We start from the raw sequence: 23,925 nt of genomic DNA, 5'->3' as shown, positions 1-23,925 counted from the left end.
GTGGGGGGGGGGGAAACTTTGCTATCTACTCTGAGACCGACTAATTGGGCCACGGAATGAAAAAAGCCCATTAAAGTTCCTCGAGTCATCGACGGGTTTCGAACACGGGCCTTTTCCACCCGGTGTGGGGAGGACGGTGACGATACCATTGTGCTACCGCGCAGACATTTATGACTTCCAATTAAAACCGTATATAATCAATTTTATTAGGTGTCTCCCGTCTGTAAATAAATATTTGATAATTGAGAGCTATTAAGTCCTCGATAATTCCTATATTCTATTATATTATAAATCAACAGGGATTACCTTTATTTTAGATATAGGAAGCTTCTTTTCCAACTCTCCTAGTAAGTCGGACTAGAACTTTTCGGGCGTCATGTTCACAGGAATAGAGCAACTCACAATTAATCCGTTTATATTCTATACGGCCACAGTCAAGGCAGGTGTTCATTTTATTTCAACTTCATTGTAATTATTTCAATTGCAGCCCAAAAACTAGCTCAGTAGTCAACATTGGACACAAAATATCGTCATATTAGTGTTACCCGAGAACAACTTCATCCACCGATATGAATTATGTCTGTAAATTCCATGTGTTCTCTGGTCGAGTTTGCTGGACTAAAAGTCGTTTCTCTCACAGTCGAAATTGTGGAAAACATTCCACTAGGAGAAGAATTGTTGTGCATATTTTTCCTTCAGTTGTAATCGGTCTTCGGCTTCTGTACTCCGATATTTCTGCCCTTGAAATTTATGGCTTTCGTCGCTTAAAATGTACATCGACTGGAATAAACGCAGTTCATCCAGATGGTGCCTACTCTCCTTAGTTTCCCTATCTAGTTTTTTAACAGCTCGGTTAACCTTAGTCTTTCAATTTGTCGGCGCTAGTCTGCTACAGTGATATCGTCCAGTCTGCGCGGTTAGCACAGTGGTATCGTCACCGTTCTCCCCACACCAGCTGGAAAAGGTCAGGGTTGGTTCTAATCCAGTCGATGACACGAGGAACTTTAATGAGAATTTTTGAGTCTACGGCTCAGTTAGTCGGTCTCAGGTGTAGAGAGCAAGGTTTTCCCTCCCAGAAACTGGGTTTTTTTCGTCCAGCAAAACATGAAAATTAGCATTTAGCATTACAAGAAGCATATGATGGAAGAAAGCAAGCTTATGCAGCATCAGACAAAAAAAAAAAAAAAAAAACACTCCCTTTTCATCCCTCCGTTCGATCAAAATACCTCTCCAACTGAGCCTTGAATTTATTTAGTCTATCAACTTCCACAACAAGGGATGGAAGTCTGTTCCACCAACCAACTACCCGCTGGCTAAAGGAAAATTTCCGCGCATCTATCCTACATCTGTCTTTCCTCAATTTGAATTTATGCCCTCTCATGTGATTATTCTGAGCAAGAGGAAGAATCCCATTGTCACTGAGCATGGTCAACCCATTGAAGACTTTATACACCTCTTTCAGACAACTTCGCCGATACCTAGTCTCCAGACAATGTAATTTGCAAAACTTAAGCTTTTCTTTGTAAGAGCAACCATTTGTTCCATTCACTAATCTTTTGTCCTTCTCTGTACTCGTTCCAGCAGCTTTACATCCTTCTTGAAATGAGGCCTCCAGACCTGTATACAGTAATCAAGGTGTGGTCTGACCATTGCCTTATACAAGGGAATAATCACCTTATCCCTGCTAGAAAAATTCCTGTATACCATTGACAAGATACAATGAGCTACTTTTGCAGCCCGTCTGCACAATTATCCCCAGGTCCTTTTCGTTCTCTACCACTGTCAGTGTAGTACCACACAGTTGATACGTCACTCTGGGGTTGCTGCTTCCCATTTGTAGTATTTTACATTTGTCAATGTTGAACTTCATTTGCCACCTCTCAGCCCATGTGCTCAACCTTTCCAGATTCTGTTGCTGCAGCATAGCGTCAGTAGTGTCCTTAACAACCCTGCCAACCTTTGTATCTTCAGCAAACTTGGACATTAGATTGATATACCATCGTCAATATAATTTATAAATACAGAAAACAATAATGGGACCAACACTGAACCCTGAGGGACTCCATGATAACATTAGTCCACGATGAGCAGTGTCCATTGATTATCACTCTCTGTCTTCTCCCGCCTCAAACATCCCTTGATCCATAGCAGCAATTTGCCTCCAATGCCACACTGCTCCAATTCGTGCAGCAGTCTTCCATGTGCGTATCAAAAGCCTTTCTAAGATCCAAATATATAATATCGAATTTATTCCCTGCATCCAGTTCTTTTGTGACTGCATCGTAATATCCAATCAAATTGGTCAGGCAAGACTCCCCCTTAACAAAACCATGCTGTGTCCGAGCTATAACTGAATTCTTGTCTAGATGTTCCTGCAGTGCTTCTTTAACCAGTGCTTCCATTAATTTTCCTGGAACAGAAGTTAAACTCACAGGTCTATAATTGCTTGCGTCAGCCTTTGATCCTCTTTGTGAAATGGGGTCACATTTTCAAATCTCCAGTCTATGGATACCTCCCCCGAGTCCAAAGAAGCTCTCATAATTATGGCTAAGGGTTTGTTTACTTCCTTTTCTTCCTCCTTTAATATAACTGGATAGATCCCGGGTGCCTTTTTTATGTTTATCCTCAACAATTTCTCCTCTACCTTCCTCTCAGTTATTACAAAATCATCTAGCTCACTGCCAGAGTTTACTTCACCTCTGGCATTCCCCTTCCTAAATAACGCCTCATGTGTGAATGAAGATGCAAAATAGTCCTTTAGTTTGTTAGTCCCAAGGGCAGGATCCTCAACTATTGAGCCATCGATATCCAGTGGACCAATCTGCTTAATCCCTTTCCTTCTAGAGTTTACATAGGTAAAGAATTCTTTTCTGTTTTTCCTTGCATTCTTTGCCAAGATTTTCTTATAATCTGCCTTTGCCTAATCTCCTTTGTGATTTGTTTGCAGAACAGTTTATATCTATAATAGGCTTCCATGTCACCCATTAATTTATATGTATCCCATGCATTTTTATTCTTTGCCATATGTCTCATTAGTTCATCTGACATCCATTTAGGCCTAAACCTTGAAAAATATTCCTTAGTTGGTATGTAAAGCCTAGTAGCTTCCAAGATAAGTTCTTTGAATGCTTCCCATTTCGAATTTGTTGTTGGTAACATCATCCGTTATTCGCACTGTTTAGAATTTAAATATTGTCTCAGACCATCGTAGAAGTCTTTACGAAAGCAAAAACCCTTCTCTTCACCCCTGATGGCAGTTATCTTTCTGAGTAAATCCCACATCAGCACACTGTGATCACTGTCACCTAGTGGTTCCTTTATCTGCAGGTTCTTAATGTATGAAGAATCACTACTGATCAGGAGTATTACTCCTTCTCGTTGCCTCCTGAATATGCTGATGTAGAAAACAATCATCCTATAAATCCACAAAACCCTTGCCAGATATTGACTGGAATTTGTGACCAACCCACAAATTCCAGTCAATATCTAGGAAATTAAAATCCCCCATTATAAGACTCTCTGATTTACTGGCGTAATTTATTTCCCGGTACAGTTTGTTATTATACTCATCAGAGTCGTTAGGCCTATATCTCACTCCTACTATCAATTTTGATGTCCCAGTGGTTATATCACACCAAAGTGACTCGTAACTGCACTGTCCAGCGATGTCGACTGGCTTCACTTCCTTGGATTTTTTGTGTTTCTTCTCTAATAGCAAAACCCCATCCTCCCTTCCTATCCTTTTTATACACATTGTACTCCCAAAATTCCAGTTCTGGATTCCTTATATCTGTGTGATACCACGTCTCTGATATCCCAACAATAACAATATCTGCCTTTGATGTTTTGAGCCATACCTCAAATTGATTTATCAAACTGCTAGCATTGGTTTCTTTAGCATTTACGAACAGGAACAGGTGCATGTACACGCAAGTATACATGCACCTGTTCCTATTCTTAGCTACCCTAACAGAATCCATGTGTTTACTTGTACTGCAATGACTTCCAGCAATCTCTGAAATATCCTGCATCTTCTTTTCCAGGCTGCTGCTCATTCCAATAGAAGCAGTGCAAGAATCACTTTCACCGCTGCCAGTGGCTACTGTTAATCTATTAGTCCTTGTACCCCCCCCCCCCCAAGCTATCAGTTTTCCGACCACCTAACACTTCCTCGATAGCATCTGCAAATATTCTTGCACCCTTTCTCTTTAAGTATATCCCATCCCTGTATAAGCAGTCTGTCCTGTTAACAAGTACAGACCAGGATGAAAAAAATTCTTCCCCTTGAGCCTTGCCTAATCTTTCCAGGGCCGAATTGATCGACAAGGCTCTCATCATCTACTCCCTCCTATCGTGTCTGGGCAGAATTGGAGACACTTTCAAATTCAACCCTAATTCACTGCGTTTAGAACACACGCACTTTACAGACGTGATAGATATATTGGGATATATAAGAAATTATGGGTTGCCCTAATATAATAGTTTCAGTTTTTTTTTTTTTTTTTTTTGAGTCTTTCAAGTTGATCTTGATAAGAAATGACGCGGTCCACTTATCTTCTTCCCAATATGACGTTTCGTTCTACTTTCCTAGGCGACAGGAATCGAATCTAGTCCTATTGGCCTGCAGAAAAAATTGGAGAGTGGTTTCTTTGTGCAAGTGTGGATTACTCGATAAGTTTTTGGAAGTAATTTTGGATCTTACATGGAACTTTTAAATGTACGAGGGGTGATCAAATTCGCGGAGTGGTGCAAGATTTTATGTTTATCACATATACTTTCCATAAGTGCCGCTAGAGGAGCTCTCCTTGATCGTTACTGAGCAGATTCCGTTTGTGCATGCCAATACTTGTCGAGCTCGTGCTGCGTGAAGAGAATTTTTTTTTAGCCACTTGTCACTGATGCTGGTTTTGAAGAAAGTATCATGTCGGACATACAGTTTTTACGGCAATATGTGATTTGTTATTTTGTCAGACGGGGCTTAAATGCATCGGAAAAAATTAAGGAGATGAATGAATTGTATGATAATGAGTTTCTTGGTAGGACGGCCATATTCCAGTGTGATAGAACTTTCCGGTGTGAATTGGTTTCTCCACCAAGACAATACCAGGCACCATCCATCTACTCGTATTGTGCAGGCACTGATCACCGCCATAGGTCTTGAGGTTCTACCACATTCCTCTTATTCGCCACACTTAGCCCCGTGTGAATTCTTCCTGTTTCTCTGTGTGATGAAAGCTCTGAAAGACAAGTGTTTCTGGTACGAGGCAACGATGCTCGCGGAGCCACCAACTGAGGCACTTCGCAGTCTTTCAAAAAATGGCTTGCTAGAAGCATTTAATGCGTGAATATGACGGTGGCGAAAGTGTGTAAAATTCAAGGGAGAAGGAGAAATCCACAGAAGGTTCAGATTATGACAATTAAGACAAGATCTTGCACCAGTTCGCGAATTAAATGATCACCCATCGTATGTAACTGCATTTTATGGAAAAAAGTAGTTGTTTATAAAGACAGTAGGTCTCGTGGGCTACCTGGCCTTTCCTAAAAAAAAAAAAAAATCACGAATAATTGTTTCTTTTCAATGAAGCTCTCGGTGTGGCGCTGTTCTCAGTTTAGGTGAATTAAAAAAATGCATCTAGGGATACTGCATATGAAAAAGAATGTTTTGTGTAGTTTAATTGAAATATTATGTTGTTGTTAAGAAGTACTATTTTAAAAAATTACTCACGAAAGTTATTTTGTAAATATGGGATTCTATGTGTCTGTGTTCCAAAGTGCAACTTATTGTGTGTTATTCAATATGTTTTAATTAATATATATTTAAATTTCAACTTGTGAAGTTTAAACTACCACGGCTTTCCCATTAGGGCTATCACCAATTCCGTTTAATGACGAAGCGAGTAAGGGTATTGAGAATAAAGGTAAGAATCACTTCAAAAATGTATTGAGATAAATCCAATTGCAAATGCATTATAACTAATACAGTATTTGTTCACAATAAAATACTATAATGAACAAAAAAAAAAAAAAAAAAAGTCACGCACCCCAAAAAATTGAAAATGTTTTGCATTTCCATGGCGATAATTTTAATATAAAATCCTATATTCGTCTTGCGCATTGTAGTTAGATGGATTGGGTTGCGGGAGAGATTGTTTTCACTCCCTCAATTCATATCAATCTTTTTTGGTCATGGCAGGTTTTTTCCCTCCCTGTACTTGGGCAAACAGGAGAGGGAGTAAATAAGAGTACTGCTAAATTATGTGTAACTGACAGCTGGGTTGCCATTGGCTGGGACCGCTTTATGTAATAAATATCAATCCCTCAAAAGGACCGCAACTTGGCATTCCCGTAGCGGTCATCGTATAAGTGAGTGTGTTTATAGGCTATTTTGCATATTTATTGTAGAAAAACCTTAGAGGTAAGGGCAACATAACTCCTACAGGGGGACAGAGGTGTATATGCACCCTTAACTAACATTCCATTTCGCCTTACGATGATATTTGGATACGATGCAGCTGCCTACGCTTACTCTTAAATTGGAGATATCCGCTATTGTTTGGAGAAATCCCTCTTACATCTTCGAAAGAGGGATTAAGAATTCAGATCTGACGAAGGGATGGAATAAAATTTCAATATAATACACGACAGTATTTTCATATCAAACGGTAATATATTATATTGGAAGTAAACTGATTTGGTAATGCTACTTCTAATTGACCAGAACTGTTTGAGCATGTTGCTGTTGGCTTAGTGGAGTGGGCTCACTTCACCAGCAATATGTTGCATTAAGTATGTGGTGCAAAACACATAAATATGATAGACTTATTTATTGTAACATAAATTTATAAACTTTAATACATATTAAAATACCATTCACTTATGATTTTTTCTCAATTATCATGTAACTACAACAACAAAAAACTGCATCTTAAATTTTTAAACATTGAAACAAATTTAATGAAGAAGAATTTAATTTATTTCTCAGCCATTGTTTAATTATTATATCATACTCCATGAAAATGCGAATAAATCTTTTAACTTAACCCAAAATTCTACTAGTAATTGAAACAACACATAAATGTGAAAGGAATTTTATTATTGTTATTATTATTATTACAGTAGAGTCCAGATTATCCGAGGTAATGAGAACCATGGGAAACTCGGATAGCACGGAAGATTCGGTAGTTTATTATTAAATAAACTGGATTTGAATACCTTGCTCATTAACATGATGATGTACACCGTTTTCTGGTTAGACCTTCTTATTGAACTTAATGACTTAAATTATACAATAAAATATTTTAAATTTTATTTACAAATGCTTTATTACAAAAAAGAAAAAATAGTACATGTACAAAAATTGCAAGTCATAGACAAGAAAAATGTATACTTACAGTCGTTAGCACTGCACCTTAATATTATATAAAAATTCCTTAATGGTTTCTGTTTCACAGAAGTTCCGTGCTTTTTTAGCTGCTATATTTTGTAGTCACAAAACATGGTTGAGTTTGGTATCCCCCTGTACTGTACAATAATAAAGTAAAGCTGACTCAATAGGCGCTTCCGTAGCCAGGTGGGAAGGAGCAGCAGTGCGTAGCACACGCTTCTTGATTAGACCGGGGTTCGAGCCCATCACCACCAAATACGGAGGATTTGGAAAGGTCAGGGAATGACCATCGCATATCCCGGAGCAATATGGCCTTAATTGCTAATGCTTCTAAAAAACCAAAATAACAAACAAGCTGGCGCCTCCGTAGCCAGGTGGGAAGGAGCAGCAGGAATGCGTAGCACACGCTTCTTGATTAGACCGGGGTTCAAGCCCGTCACCACCAAATACGGAGGATGCGGAAAGGTCAGGGAATGAACACCGCATATCCTGGAGCAATATGGCCTTAGTTGCTAATGCTCCTAAAAAAAAAAAAAAAAAAAAAAAAACAAGCTGACTCAATAGCATTTAGACCTTCTGTGTGTATGTGTGTGTCAGTTTTTTTCTAGTTTCTGTGCTCTCTTCATTGTCGTCTTCACTTTCATCTTTTTGTTCGTCAAAGCTTTACGATCATGCCATTAGTCATTTCCAGCTGTTCATCAGAATTCGTCCACTCTTTAATATCTTCTGTAATAAGAGTATCCGAAACAGGAAAGTTATTGGCTTGTTCGAAAAGGGGTTTCCTCACCTCTTTCATCTTCATTTGCTATCTTGTTTTTATTGGCTTCATTTTAGGAGCATAAAATATTTTTACAGGATTTAATAAGAGTAGATGTTTTAACATCATTTCATGCTTCTGCCAACCAGTAAATAACATCTTTGATGTTTATATTTTTAAGATTCTCAACAACACTGTTGTTGAGGTTGATTTTTAAGTAGATGTTTTAAGAGACATCGCCTATAGTTGCGTTTCAAAGTCTCTTAAAAAAACACCTTGATCTAGAGGTTGAAGAAAGGATGTCACATTAGGTGGCAACAACAGAGCTCTGATGTCCCCAAAAACTAATTCACTTTGGTTTGGATGGGATGTAGCATTGTCTAAAAAGTGCTTTATGGAAAAGTTTCTCTGTGTTCAAATATTTTTTTTGTGTTAGGGAAAATCCTTCATGAAACCACGTTTTAAATAAACTTGAATCCATCCATGCATTTTTTTTTTGATTTTCTTAGTTAACAGGCAAACATTTTGTATTTTTTAAAGCTCAGGGGTACTTTGACTTTCCAATGAGAGTTAGTTTAAGCTTATGCCTCCTGATGAATTTGAACATGCCAGTACCATCATTCTCTTCTTGCTTCGTTTATAACCAGGTGTTGATTTTTTCTTTCTAGCTGGAAGTGTTTTGGATGGGAGTATTTTATAATTCAGGCCCATTTCATCACAGTTGTAAATTTCATCCAAATTCAAATTTTCTTCTTGAATAATTTTTGCTAATTTAGGAGTAAATGTTGCTATTTCTTCCATACTAACTGATAATTTTCCCCCAGTGATGTTCAGGTTTCTAACTCCAAACATTTTTTTCCAACGATCCAAACAACCAATACTTGCGGTAAATTGTTTTTCCCTTCGTTAAAATGCTTACGAAATTCTCCTTCATTGTTTTTCTGTTCAAATTTTCACTATCACATACAGATTCTCTTTGTGAATGCTATTTTTCAATTTCCGCTCTCTCCTCCAATCCCCTACAGTCACTTCACCAACAGCTTATTCATGAGCCACTTTTTTTTTTATATATATTGTTTCTCCTTGATCCAAGTGCTTGATTGCATTCAACTTCATATCTAAAGACAACAATAACATGCTTCCATTTTCCACTCATAGTGCTTACACTAACTTTAATAACAGATGAAACATGACAAATAAAAAAATTAGGAAATTAGATAGTAAAACGTCACAAAATCAACAAATGTAAAAGATCAGCATGGCACAACAGTCAACTGATGTCATTTCCTGCTCTCTGCTGAACTATGTAATCTTATCTTTGATGACAAAGTATATGCAACTTTTTTAGTGCACCTCAGAAAATTCGGAGCCCCAGTTAAAGAGTCTCAATTAATCAGGACTACTTTTTTTTTTCAATTGTCATGAGTCTGCAACAAGTGCTACATTCTACTGTGATATTAGAAAGCCTGTTTGTGTTTAAAAACATGTTTCGGCATATTTTGTTTGTGGATGGGTTGTTGTCTGGATCAATACAATTGCTTTTTTTGCACCAAGATGGAATGTGAGGCATGCCATATTGGATCTGATCAATATTTGCATATGCAGCTCATTCATCGGAATTATGACATTCGTGAAGAATGTACTTCAATATATTTGCCTCCACAAAATGTGCAAATTTTGTTTTTAGCAATGTTTCCTCTTGTTGTTTGAAACGAACTAGATCATACACAAAATGGTAATTGTTTTGCAAACTGTGCTATGATATGGACATACTGCTAACTTCATGTGTACCAATGGGATACAGTACTGATTTTTATAAAGACTGAAACCTGGGATACCCCCTCTGACATATGATTATCTCTTAATATAATTATTTTATCGAGTATTAGTCACATAGTGCAAGGAAAACAGGTTTTTGTTGTACTATCCAAAAAACACAACTTACTTGAAACAGGCTGCACAAAATGATGAAAACAAAAAAGAAAAAAAAAAGATGACTTTCTCTAGCTCTTGCAGTGGCTATTGTTGATGATTGCCATAGCCAGTGCTGCAGCAAGAAATCAAAATTTGTCCATTTAGCATTAAGGAAGTAGCTCAACAGGTAATACTCCAGATTAAGGGCACACCATTTCCGTACATCGGCTAGAAAGAGAAGGCAGCGATTGACAGGTGAAGGCACCTCCCACTCACTGTTTTCCCTCTCCTCCCCCTCACATTACAGGTGGATGTCACATGATATTATAATGTGCCGGAGCTGAAATTAAGAAAACTAAGCGGCAATGGGGAGCAAAAAATAGGTGAATATAAATTCATATTTTTTAAAATGTAGAAATTATCACTAGACACAACCACTGATACTTCTCGCCCATTCATTACTAGACGATTTTGAGTGCATTAACAATGAGAATTGCCCATTCACACCTATAAGAATGCTTTCTTTTTTTTTTAATTTTTGGGAGGAGCCACCTGTAAACCCCCACTTTTGTGATCGTACATTGGTATGGTCACAAAAGCGATTTCGATTGCATTAACAATGAGAATTACTTGTGGACATCTACAAAAATGCTTTTTTATTTTTGGGGGCTGCAAACCCCCACTTTTGTGACCGTATGTTACTAGATGATTCCATATGCATTGACAATGTGAATTGCTCATGCATGTCTACAAAAAATCTTTTTGTTTTTTTTTTATTTTTCTGCATATACAGTTAAAAAAAAAGTGGGGGTTTGGGGACAGAAGCCCTCAAACCAAAACCCCCACTTTTTTGTGACCAATTGGGATTGAACAAGGAATAATAAATTTAAAAAAAATAATAATAACAAATAAAAAAAACATGGAATAACATATAAAAAAAAGGAAAAGAATAAGTGATGGCAGAGACATCAATAAGTGAGCGATGACTAAACAAGAACTGAGCACAATAATGATTAAACAACACAAGGAAACAAAGCTAATGATAATTTCGCATTTACCACCAAAATCAGAAGGCAAAATACTTGCAATGCGGTGACAAGGTGCACCCATAAAATGGAGTATAACTGCTTAACATTCCGTGGTCCCTAAAATTCTTTGATCCATTAGTGATTGGTTAGTTCGTATGCTGGATTCACATGGTGCAACAACTGATACCAACTGGTCCACGTTAGTGTGAAGATGTGGCTATCTCTTGGACTAATGAGGCCCAATTCCAGTTAATTAGCAGTGTGAATACTTATAATTGTATGTTGTGGAGATCATCATGCTTAGGTGATCTGAGCAAAGTGTCTTGCCATACAGAAAATTATATACAGTAGAACCTGGATAAGAAGTTTTCCAAGGGACTGGAGGTTTAGAGCTTCTTACATGGGAAAACTTAGAAGGGAAAATGACTTAAGGGTATGAAATATTAACTACACAGATAAAAATGAAAAGATAGATAACTATGGGAAACATCTTTAAACTGAGGATTTCTTAATATTCTGTTCATTAAACTCATTATCAGGTTGGAAGAATGAGCTCCTTTGGAGTTTCAACATACCTTAAAAGGTCACAATTACAATAAGACAGAGCAATATCTACTAAGTAATTCAGAATTGTTCACAACCAACAGATTTTAATGCTTAACGTGATCTACGTATCCAATTATGGATATCGATGAAAACAATTGCAATATGTCACTTCCATTATATTAAAATGTTTATACTGAAAGGTTTTAGTGCTGAAAGCCTCAGAATACAGAAAATTCACTAATTGAACAAGTTAGTGCCAAGCATCATTTTAGTTTGTAGTAAACCACCGAAGTAGGTGAAATGGCATTGTTTCTGTTATATCTCATATTGTTAGTGCCTTCACAAAGAGTTGCCCTGATATTGAACTACTTCTCCTGGGTCGTGGTGGTATCTGCCGAGAACACGTAACATTAGTCTTCTCCATTGGTGAAGCGTTGGCTATTGGAGGTAGTGCAATATCAGGTCAACTTGTTGTGAAGGCATTCGTAATATGAGATACCCAGTTCAGATCGCCAAATGGCGTGTTGGCAGCAAAGCTGCAGTATATCTTCATCAGTGATGGTTGTCAAGTCCATGTCTTGTTGAATCTGGTAGGAAGGTCAAACTGCCCATCTCCCTCTGGGGGTAGAATACGTTAGCTGGCAGTGGGGAACCCACCCGAAGAGGGGAGTGGGAGAGAGACATTTACTTCATTCATGATCTGCATTTTCACTCTACTTGCATTCTATTTTTATCCTTTTTTCTTTTTTTTTTATAGTTTAGAATATACAGGGTGTCTTAAAAATATTGGTACAAATGTTTAGGGGAGGTAGGTAACATCTAAAGGAATGTGAATCGCATAGGAACCCATAACCGGAAACGTCGCCGTAAGTCGGTAGACTTGCGCGATAGTCGCCACACGAAGAGCACGCATCGATATACGAACTGTGATTGGTTTGGTTTGGTTTGGTAATTGTTGGCGCATCGGCTTCTGTGGCCATAGTGCACCTCCCAAGGTTTTTGCAGTACTTTGATCCAAGCCCGAGGCGGGAATCGAACCCGCGACCTTTGGGTTGCCAGGCAGGCACTTTACCCACCTGGCTAGCCCGGTCGGCTACGAACTGTGAGCTGGCAGACATCCACCTAGTGTATGGATTAGCAGAGGGCAATGGACAAGCTGCTCAACGAATTTAATGAGAACGTAAATTCGTTGAGCGGCTCGTCCGCTCAACAAATTTACGTTCTCCATAAATTCCCAGACAGACATGTACCAGACCACCGTTTGTTTGCACATGTGCATCAAAATTTTTGCGATTATGGGTTATTTAGAGGTAACAGGAGTAGTGCGGGCAGACCACGTTTGGCGCGAACTGCCGCCATGGGAGGTGTGTTGAATGCCGTCCAGAATAATCCTGCTACCAGCACACGTACCGTTGCCTCTGTCTTAGGAGTGTCTCGTTGCAGCGTACAGCGTGTCTGGCACGACGATTCCTTACACCCCTTTCATCTCCAAAGGGTTCATTTACTGCTCCCCCAAAATCATCCTGCACGTGTGGCTTTTGCGCAGTGGTTTCTCCAAGAAAGTGTTCAAGACTTGAATTTTCCAGCCTATGTTTTGTTCACGGATGAGGCTTATTTCACTCGAGAAGGCTTATTCAATCAGCACAATGCTCATGTGTGGGCTCACGACAACCCACACGGTGTGTGCCCACATGTGGCACAACATCGCTTCGCAATAAATGTGTGGCCAGGTATGGTTGGTGACCGGTTAGTTGGCCCATACCTGTTACCATCCCATATGAACTCTGCTAAATATCAGATCTTTCTTGAACAAGTTCTACCAGGGTTACTTGACGATGTTCCAGCAAATGTGAACGCAACATTTTGTTTCAACATGACGGGGCGCCTGCCCATTATGGAAGGTGTGTTCGGGACCATTTGAATAGGCATTTTGGGCGTCGATGGATTGGCCGTGGTGGACCCGTTGCCTGGCCCCCACACTCACCTGATTTATCAAGCCTTGATTTCTTTTTGTTAGTGCCCTCAATTCTATCGTGTATGAATCTCCTGTGGAGACGGAAATGGATCTCGTGGCGAGACTCGTCTGCGCTGCTGCTACTGTCAAAGAAACTCCAGGTGTGTTCGACCGTGTCCGCTAATCCATGCTGCGTCGGTGTCACGCATGCATCGCATCTTATGGTGGAACCTTCGAGCATTTGTTGTAACATCATGAAATGCATCCATCTCATACTCCATTGTTAATATTATGTCAAATAAATGTTTGCCACTGATTACTGTCTTGTGTCATTTCTGCTTCTTGTGTCTCTGCTACTACTTTCCCGTAACGTTTCTGGTTATGGGTTCCTATGCGCCTAAACCATTTACGATTTGCAGATGACATTGTGGTCATAAGCCACGATCCCAAAGAATTAGAGGAAAATCTTAATCAGTTATGCACAGTTAGTAAGGATTTTGGACTAAAGATGAATTTGACTAAAACAAAAGTAATGATGAACAAGTATGCCACAGAAAGGGAAATAATGATTGAAGGAGCAGTAATTGAAAAGGTGGAGTTATATACTTATCTGGGACAAGTTATTAGCTCTAATAATGATAAATGGCTGGAAGTCAAGAGAAGAATAAATTTTGGATGGATAGCATTCAGGAAATATAGTCACATACTGAAGAGCAATATCCCAGTTTGTCTGAAACATAAAATAATGAACCAGTGTATACTCCCCACCATGACTTATGGAAGTGAAACTTGGGCACTCACCAAAAGAATGGAAGAGAAGCTGAGAACTACACAGCGAAGAATGGAACGAATTATATTGGGAATCAGACTGTTAGATAAGAAGAGAAACACATGGATTAGGCAGCAAACTCAAGTAAAGGACATTCTTATCAAAAATAAAGAACTAAAATGGTCTTGGGTAGGACACAGCTCGGAGACATGATGACAGATGGACTAAGAAAATAACAGAATGGTACCCAAGAGGAGCTAGAAGAAAACCTGGAAGACAAAGGCGGAGATGGATAGATGAAATTCATGAGTTTGTAATAAATGGATGGCCAGTGCTCAAAACAGAAGGAACTGGAAAGTTGCTGGAGAGGCCTGCATCCTGCAGTGGATTGAAAATGGCTGATGATGATGATGCGATTCACATTCATTTAGATGTTACCTACCTCCCCTAAACGGTTGTACCAATATTTTTGAGACACCCTGTATATATATACAGTCGATTCCGGTTATTTGGGACATATCGGGACTAGTGCATTTTGGCCCGATTAAGCGGCTGCCCCAATTATCCGAAGTTTCACGTAAATAGTTAAAAATACAATGTATCCCCCCCCCCCTTTACAATTAGTTCACTGTATAATCAAATCCTGTTTAGTTTGAAGGAAATGCCTCTGTGATCTGATGTAGTCCAGGCTGGGGAGTCACAAAGATGGGTCTCCTCTAGTCCCCAGTGGGAGTGTGTGCCCATATCACCAGTGCTATAGGACAGTTTTACATTATTTCACTATATTCCAGACCAGGTGAAGATATAAATCCAACTATTGAATACCTACAAGTAGTCACAAACTTGCTACCTACTGCAAATATCATAGTGTGTGCTGATGTCAACTGCCGCTCAGCCTTATGGAAGACAGAGCAGGCACACACAACGGCCAGATACTTTCAGACTACCTAGCCACCTCATCCTTTCAAGTGCTAAACAAACCAAATAACCTCCCAACTTTTAGCAGTACCATGTAGGAGAGTGACATTGATGTTACTCTTGCCACCAATTCAATAGCTTATAAAATCACAGACTGGTGTGTCCAGCCAGCCTGGACCACATCAGATCACAGAGCCGTTTCCATCAAACTAAACAGGCAATTACAAACAACCCAACACTCTCTGTTGGATATCAAAAGGTATAACCTTAAAAAGGCAAACTGGCAGATTTTTGCAGAACATACAGCAGCTTAGCTGCAAAAACAGGAAAATGAGTGGTCTAGATCAGGCAACTGTAGCCCGGACGAGCAAGCACTGACTATGACAAACATTTTAACAAAAACAGCAACCCTGTCTATCTCACAGAAAAAACCGAGGAAACAGACAGTTCCCTGGTGGTGCCCCGAACTGACTATACTCAGAAGTAGGGTACACCAAGCGAGGAGACATTTTGAAAGAGCCAAGAACATCTTGGCCACAAAATGAGGTGGATGCACTGAGAGATTCTTATAGACTCTCAGGAATCAGTATACAGCCCTCATAAGAGACAAGAAAAAGGAATGCTGGAGGCACTTGGTGGGAACTACTGGAAACAATAACCCTTGGGGAGTTGTCTACAGAATAGTGACTAACAAGCTGCCAAGAGGAGATGTCTTAGAAACTACTGTCAAATCAGATGGAACCCCAACCCTGTGTTGGGTGGATTCTGTAAATAACATCCTAGACAGTATCATTCAGACTGAAACTGGAAATCATTCCCCCACCCAGCTAGACATTATAAAAGAAAACACTGAATATGACAATGCTAATATTGAACCTCTGTTCACTATACAAGACTTAGAAATAGCACTATCTAAAACCAAAAACAATAAATGCCCAGGTTTTGACCTCTTAGAGGTTGAGATTATCAAAAAATTAGCAGAAATAGCACCACATAAATTAATAGCAGTATGTAATAACTGTATGACAGAAGGTATATTCCCAAAAATATGGAAACAAGCTGTGCTAAGATTAATCCTCAAAAACCCTGAAAAACTCCCTACTGATCCCAAATCATATAGACCAATAGCCCTACTCCCTGTACTAGGGAAAATATACCAAAGACTAATATATAGCAGATTAGCTCAATATTACACAGAAGCAGCTTTGCATTCCAACAATCAGTACGGTTTTAAGCAGGGCAATTCTACGAAGGATGCCATGCACCACCTACTGCCTACAGTTAAAAACACAGAGGAGAAATATATGCTGGCAATCTCCATTGATTTTGCTGGGGCATTTGACTCACTCTGGTGGCCTAGTGTCCTTAGGCGACTTCGCCAGGCAAATGCCCCACAAAACCTCTATAAGGTAATAAACAGCTACTTACGGACAGAAGGAGGCGCCTCCGTAGCCAGGTGGGAAGGAGCAGCAGTGCGTAGCACACGCTTCTTGATTAGACCGGGGTTCGAGCCCGTCACCACCAAATACAGATGATGCGGAAAGGTCAGGGAATGACCACCGCATATCCCGGAGTAATATGGCCTAAGCTGCTAATGCTCCTAAAAAACCAAACCAAACAACAACTTACGGACAGAAGTGTTTCAGCACGCACAAGGTTCCAGGAATTGACACGCCCTGTGAATAAAGGCTGCCCGCAGGGTTCAATCCTTGGCCCTTTCTTTTGGAACATTGTTCTGGACGAATTTCTGGCCTTTGCAGATGACATGATTTTCCTTGTAAAAGGTAACTCACGAGTGGTTGTAGAGCAAAGATCAAATGCCGCCCTCTTGCAGCTGCAGGAGTGGGCACAAATGCACATGCTCAAAATATCGCCTGAAAAAAGCAAACAAATACTTCTAAAAGGCAATTTGGACATAAGAAGACGTCCACAAATCAAAATTAACACAACCACTATAAAAATGGTAACAGAATTAAAATATCTTGGAGTGGTCTTTGATTCAAAATTAACTTTTTACCCCCATTTGATCTACTTGGCGAAGAAAGTGAGAAATTATGCAGGTATCATTGCCAGGATCAGTCGAGCAGACTGGGGGACTCAAAAGAAAGACACAGGCGGTCATATACCGTGCAATGTTCCTACCTGTTATCACCTATGGAGCTGGTGTGTGGTTCATCCGCTCGGCCATAGTAAGAAATAGGAATAAATTAGAATCGATACAAAGGACAATACTATTCACTATTACCAGAGCATGTCCCACAGTAAGCACACCTGCACTACAGCTGCTGGCCAGAACTCTCCCATTTTACCTGGAAGTAGCCAAAAGAGGCTTATATTATAGATTTAAAAAGGGCATACCCACAGAATTTCTGGGGATAGCTCTTGGCACAGCCAACACCTTCAATGATGAAAGAAAAAGAATAGCCACAAAGCTCCACGAGCTATGGCAAACAAAGTGGGAGCAGGAAACCAGAGGTCTGGTTACCAAACGGTTTCTGCCACGGGTGTCAATGGTTAGCCCAAAACCACCTATGTGGTATGCCCCTGGACTTTTTACAACATTTATATTGACAGGTCACTGCTCTCTAAAGGCAAAACTAACCTCCTTAGGCCTGACCGATGACCCAAACTGCACCTGTGGCGAAAGTGAAGACTGGGCACACATTCTGTATGAATGTATAATATATGACATCCCCAGAACAGAGCTAATAGCACAGATTGGTCCCCTTCCCAGGGGAGAACAACATCTGTTCATCATAGAAGAGCAAAATTATAAAGCTTTTACATCTTTCGCACAGAAAGTATTAGAAATGCGAAGAGCAATGCAAAGAATGGCAATTCAGCCCCCCAGCAATTAAACAATAATCAATAGTAAAATTGCCCAAGTTTCCCACCACGCCCAGACGATGACTTAAAAATTGTCAGGATAGCAGTATTCTGCACCCTGACATGACAAACCTCCCCAGGACTACCCTGCCATGTGTAGGAACCTGGGGCCCCATGCCAAATAAGTAACTACGTAGGGGAGGGAGATGTACGGGGAGCAGATTAGCTGAAAAATATCAGTAGGCTAAGTAGCAAAGGGATGCAACGTAGAATGAATGAATGAGAATGAAAGACAATGAATAGGCTGGGAACCGAGTGAACTAGGAATTATGGTAAATGGGAATAAATGGCAGTTTTGGTGAAAGAAAGAGTGACCTAGCATGAGGGAAGAGAGAGTGAATGGGAATGAGTGGAAGAGCAAATATAATTGGCCGAAAGAATACAAAGTTAAAAATAACTTATATCACTTGATATATACTGTACTAACAAACATTTACTAACCACATAAACACTATCACTGCATTCTCCCCTGGCCTGCAAAAAAAAAAAAAAACTTGTGGCTAGGCCTGCACCACAACTGAAGAATAACAGTAAGTTGAGGTGCCCAGAGAGTGCAGTGCAGAAAGTAAGAGTCGAATAAATGAGATGAGAGCTAGAAGAATGAATAAAAGTGTAAGCGTGTGAGAAAAAGAACATAAACCATAAATGCTACAGTTAAGTACACACTAACCTTAGTTTTAATTAGTATTTAAATTTACACATCATTGCATCCCCTCCTGGTGTGTGAGAAAAAGATGATTGAGTGAAAAAAAAAAAAAAATATATATATATATATAAAAAACTTGGAAAAAAATTATAAAACAAGAAAAAAGTATCTAAAAAATAATAATAAAAAGAAATAAATAAAAAAAAAAAACAATGCAAGTAGAGTGAGAATGCAGATTATGAATGAAGTAAATGTGTGTCTCTCCCACCCCCTTGACTCACTCTACTTGCATTCTGCTGGCATTCTTGCTGGCAGTGGAGAACATTGGGTTCCCCACTGCCAGCTAACATATCCCAACCCCGGAGTGGGATGGGCAGCTTAACCATACCGGATTCGACACTCCTTGGACATGACACCGACGAAGACATTCTGTGGCTTTGCTGCCAACGGCGATCTGAACTAGGTACTCTAACCTGGTTCCCTTTAAAACCCCATCCCCAGGCAGGGGAGGGAGGAGACGGATCTCTGTCTCCTCCCTTAATGGGATTGTCAGCAATCCCATTAAGCATTAATGTCAAATGCAAATTTTTTTTTTTTTTTTTTTTTTAATAGGTCCTAGCCACTGAATTCCCAGGAAACTAGGTGGCAGGACCTGCCAGAGCAATTTGTTATGATACTGGATACACACGGCTAGCCTCCACATGGCAGGGTATGGGCAACGTCGGGCCCCATTAGGGGCCTGGCGGCCAATAAGCCGGATAAACAATGGGCACAACACATCACACTGCACAGACACGGCCCACACACTTTCAAGTCTCTGGCTTGACAGTGTACTGTCCTCGATACAGCGAAACACACGCGGAGATGGGAGAAATCCCAGGTGCCGTCCGACACGAACATACCTTATGTACAATCAAATCACGTTACAATGAACTCATCATAGTAAAGTACCGTTCACTATACGATGTGTAGTAAGCGCCGGTCATTGTGATCACGTTCGTGAATTGAATTTTAATTCAATTAAACAGCGATTCTAATTAGCGAAAATAGGATATTAAGCACAAATTTACTCTTCATTACCTTACCAATTAAAAAATTAATGATACGTGAAATTTGGAAGAATATACGTGAAAATCGGAATAATTAATATGCACTGTAATATGTACCTACTAACTAAACTAATTGACATTTCTGTTCACTGACATTTGTGGGTGGTGGTTAAAATTTAAAACAGTAAAAAGATAAGCAATCAATAACAAAAAACACAGCACACACAAATTTCAAGTAACACAATATGCACTGCAAGTGAGAACAGAGTAACAAGTTACAAAGCTTTAAAAATAGGAATGAAGAGAAGATTCTGAAAATTATTTTTTTTATATGATTGAAGATTCCATGGAAGTGTAAACACATTTCACCATAATAACCCACAGAATTCTAGCTGTTGATATTATCGCAAATTCAATAAGATCGAGTTTACTATCCGTTTATGATAGATTGCACCAACAGAAAAGCCCAATAAACAGGTGACTGCTAATTGTTTTTATTGTTTTATGGTTGTGATCTCCAGAAATCCGACCAAACTGCGATTGTCTCTGAGCGTACAGGGTACGCTCAGAGACAATCTGAGCATACCCTGTACGCTCAGATTGTCGCAGGGTAATCTCCAGTACTAAGGTCTCCTGCCCTGATTAAACAGCTTTTTGTCCCAATTAAGCGAAGTAAACCCCGGCTATTTTCTCGATTTGGTTTCTGTTTTTTAAGATTTACCCCAAATAAATGCTGCCCCGATTAACCGGTGGCCCAAATAACCGGAATGCACTGTATATATATATATTTGTTAGGTTATATATATACAGTAATACCCCGAAGTTACGCGATAGGTGGGTCCGACGAAAATCGCCTAAGTCGAATTCGCGTAAGTCGGGGTACAACTTTGCATATAAATACATATAAATTTTGCTTAATTGGGACCAAGGACTAACAAAAACACTAGTTTAGAAGAAAAATATTAATAAAATTGCAGTTCTTTATACATATTAATACAAAATATGTATTAAAAAAACAAATGACTTACATTAAAAAGTTATTTCGATGTCGATGGCTTCATAAAATCTAACAAATTCGTCTGACGACACAGCGCGTTCTTTTTTTCACGCAGAATTTCTTCGTAGCAAGCTAATAATTTTTTTATTCCTTGCTTTGTAGCTATAACGCGTTCTTCGTTGGAGTCTATGTTTTCTAAAATTTTTAAGCCCTTTACAATTGAGCCCTTTTCAATTTTCAACCTGTCAAGTTTGCAATTGTCATGTGCTTTTCGCCGTTGCTTCGTTTAGGCCTGTAGCACGTGCAATATCACATGGTCTTTCATTTCGCTCAAAGCGTTTCACAATTTCATATTTTTTTCTCTATCGACAGAGGCGGACTGGCCATAAGCCTTACAAGGGAAACCCCAGTGGGCCAGTGTGATTTTGGCCATAAACCATAGTATGAGGCCATTATAAATTTTCCCGGGTAGGAATTTTTGACCCAGTCCGCCTCTGTTTATCGATAATTGCTTTTCTTTTTCTCTCTGAATCTGCAGTGTCTTCACCAGGACGCTTCCTTTTCACACCTTTTAATTAAGTATTTTACTCATTTTTAGGGAATAAAGCACAATTACAAAACGAGGAGGCACGCTTGATACGCATAAACAAAGCTGCGCGCATGTAGCAACTGAATAAACAACACCATAAAGGCAGAGATACACTATTAACACCTCACATTTCTAGGGGTTACTACCATAAAACAATAAAAATCCAGTTGCGTTTCTGCTAGTGAAATCTGTTATAAACTGGTAGTAAACTCGATCTAATTGCATTTGCGATTATACCGATAGCTGGAATTGTGTTGGTTTTTACGTTATTATGGTGAAATGTGTTTCTCCTTCACTGATATAAAAAACATAAAAGCAGCAAAGTTGAATTTTGTTCATCTTTCGCTCTCATTCTCCGCCGTCGCACCGTATATCGATAACATATGAAAAACGACCTTGAAGATAGTGGGCGGCAGGGTTGCCGAACGAAAAAATCAGGAACCGCGTAACTCCGAGTTCGCGTAAGTCGGGGTATTACTGTATATATATATTTTTTTTTTTTTTTTTTTTTCCACTCACTCATTCATTTCTTTCTCTCACACTAGTGGGGATGTATTGGTGTGTAATATAATTTAAATACTAATGCTTAATAATTAAGCTAAATAAGAAAGAATATAAAAGATTAAAACTAGAGTTGGTGTGAACTTAACTGTAACATTTATGGTTTGTGTTCTTTTTTTCACACACATATACACTCTCATTCATTCTTCTGGCTTTCATTTCATTTGTTCGACTCTTGCTTTCTGCACTGCACTCTCTGGGCACCTCAACTTACTGTTATTCTTCAGTTGTGGTGCAGACCTAGCCGCAAGTTTTTTGGCAGGCCAGGGGAGAATGTAGTGATAGTGTTTGTGTTGTTAGTAAATGTTTGTTAGTATATATAAAGTGATGTAAAGTGTTATTATTAACTTTGTATTCTTTCAGCCAATTGCATTTGCTCTTCCACTCATTCCCATGGCACCTCCGTAGCCAGGTAGGAAGGAACAGCAGCAGTACGTAGCACACGCTTCTTGATTAGACCAGAGTTCGAACCCTTCACCACCAAATACGGAAGATGCGGAAAGGTTAGGGTATGACCACTGCATATCCCGGAGCAATATGGCCTTAGTTGCTAATGCTCCTAAAAACCAAAATAACAACAGGGCTGCCATAAACCAGCTGGTGGCAGAAAAACGTTTATGATTTGGGGCATACCACTCAGGTAGCTTTGGGCTAACCATTGTTACCCGTTGCATAAACCTTTTGGTAACCAGAGAAATGGATATCTTGCAAAATTTAAAGTAAAGTACAGCATTTAAAGCAAAGCATCATGGGAGGTGATCTTGGATGTGCTCAGAGCCAGCACAAACCGGCCGGTTGCAAAAAAAAACCCCATAAAGCACGGAGCTGGGAGAGAATATCACACAAAGGTTCGTGGAAGGTGATCTTGGATATGGGCATACCACTTAGGTGGCTTTGGGCTAACCATTGCCACCTGTGGCAGATACCTTTTGGTAACCAGAAAAATGGATATCTTGAGGGCATCGATCTTGAATGTGCTCAGAACTGGTTTATGCCAGCTCTGAGCATATCCAAGATCATTACATTACAGTACTCGTCTGTATTACTGAAGCGGCTCTATATTTCCATCAGGAGGCGAATCATAAATGTTTTTCGGCAACATGGCAAAATTTTCTGCGTAAGAATTTTTGACCCAGTCCGCTTTGACTCTGTCTGTCCATATTGCTTTTCTTTTTCTCTCTGAATCTGTAGTGTCTTCACCAGGATGCTTCCTTTTCATACCTTTTAAGTATTTTACTCATTTTTAGGAACTAAAGCACAATTACAAAATGAGGAGACACGCTTGATACACATAAACAAAGCTGTGCACATGTAGCAACTGAATAAACAACACCATAAAGGCCGAGATGCACTATTAACACCTCACTAGCTCACATTTTACTAAAGCACATTTCTGGGGGTTACTACCATAAAACAATAAAAACAATTTCCAGTTGCATTTCTGCTAGTGGAATCTGTTACTGGTAGTAAATTTGATCTAATTGCATTTGCGATAATACCGATAGCTGGAATTGTGTGGGTTTTTTACGTTATTATGGCGAAATGTGTTTCCCCTTCACCGATATAAAAAACATAAATACATTTTCAGAATTTTCTCTTCGTTCCTGTCGTGTTGCGTTCAGTTGTGGTGATTCCACGTTCGACTGCCATTTCTTGTAAACACAAAGGGGAATCGTGCATAAGCGAATTCAGTTCGTGTTATATACATGATATCGTTCCCCCATTTATAAATCTTGTATGATCAAATTCGTGTAATGTAAACACGTTATATGAGGACTGACTGTACTTGTATTAATGCTATCATACTATTCAACAATTAGCTACAATCAAATGGGTAATTAGGCTATTGGCCTTATCTCTTCCAAACGTTGATTTGGTAGAGTAAGTAGTGGGCGTGAGCATAAATGACATTGTTCATGATTTCGTC

The 23,925-nt window shown here is 39.3% G+C and overlaps 1 protein-coding gene across 1 annotated transcript in view; it reads left to right on the top strand.

Annotated features, from left to right (window-relative positions):
• The first annotated feature begins 5,906 nt into the window (after window positions 1–5,906).
• LOC150081504 (beta-1,3-galactosyltransferase 1-like) overlaps window positions 5,907–23,925 on the top strand; it is a 92,306-nt gene continuing 74,287 nt past the window's right edge. The window contains exon 1 of the mRNA XM_090379453.1: window positions 5,907–5,918. The gene's annotated coding sequence lies outside the window, so the exon portion shown is untranslated. The remainder of the gene's footprint in view (window positions 5,919–23,925) is intronic.

Source organism: Mastigoproctus giganteus, chromosome 8, assembly GCF_048544385.1.
Source record: "Mastigoproctus giganteus isolate SK-2022 chromosome 8, ASM4854438v1, whole genome shotgun sequence".
Lineage (NCBI taxonomy): Eukaryota > Metazoa > Arthropoda > Arachnida > Uropygi > Thelyphonidae > Mastigoproctus > Mastigoproctus giganteus.
The sequence above is the reverse complement of the archived record's forward strand: the minus strand, read 5'-3'. Positions and strand labels throughout refer to the sequence as shown.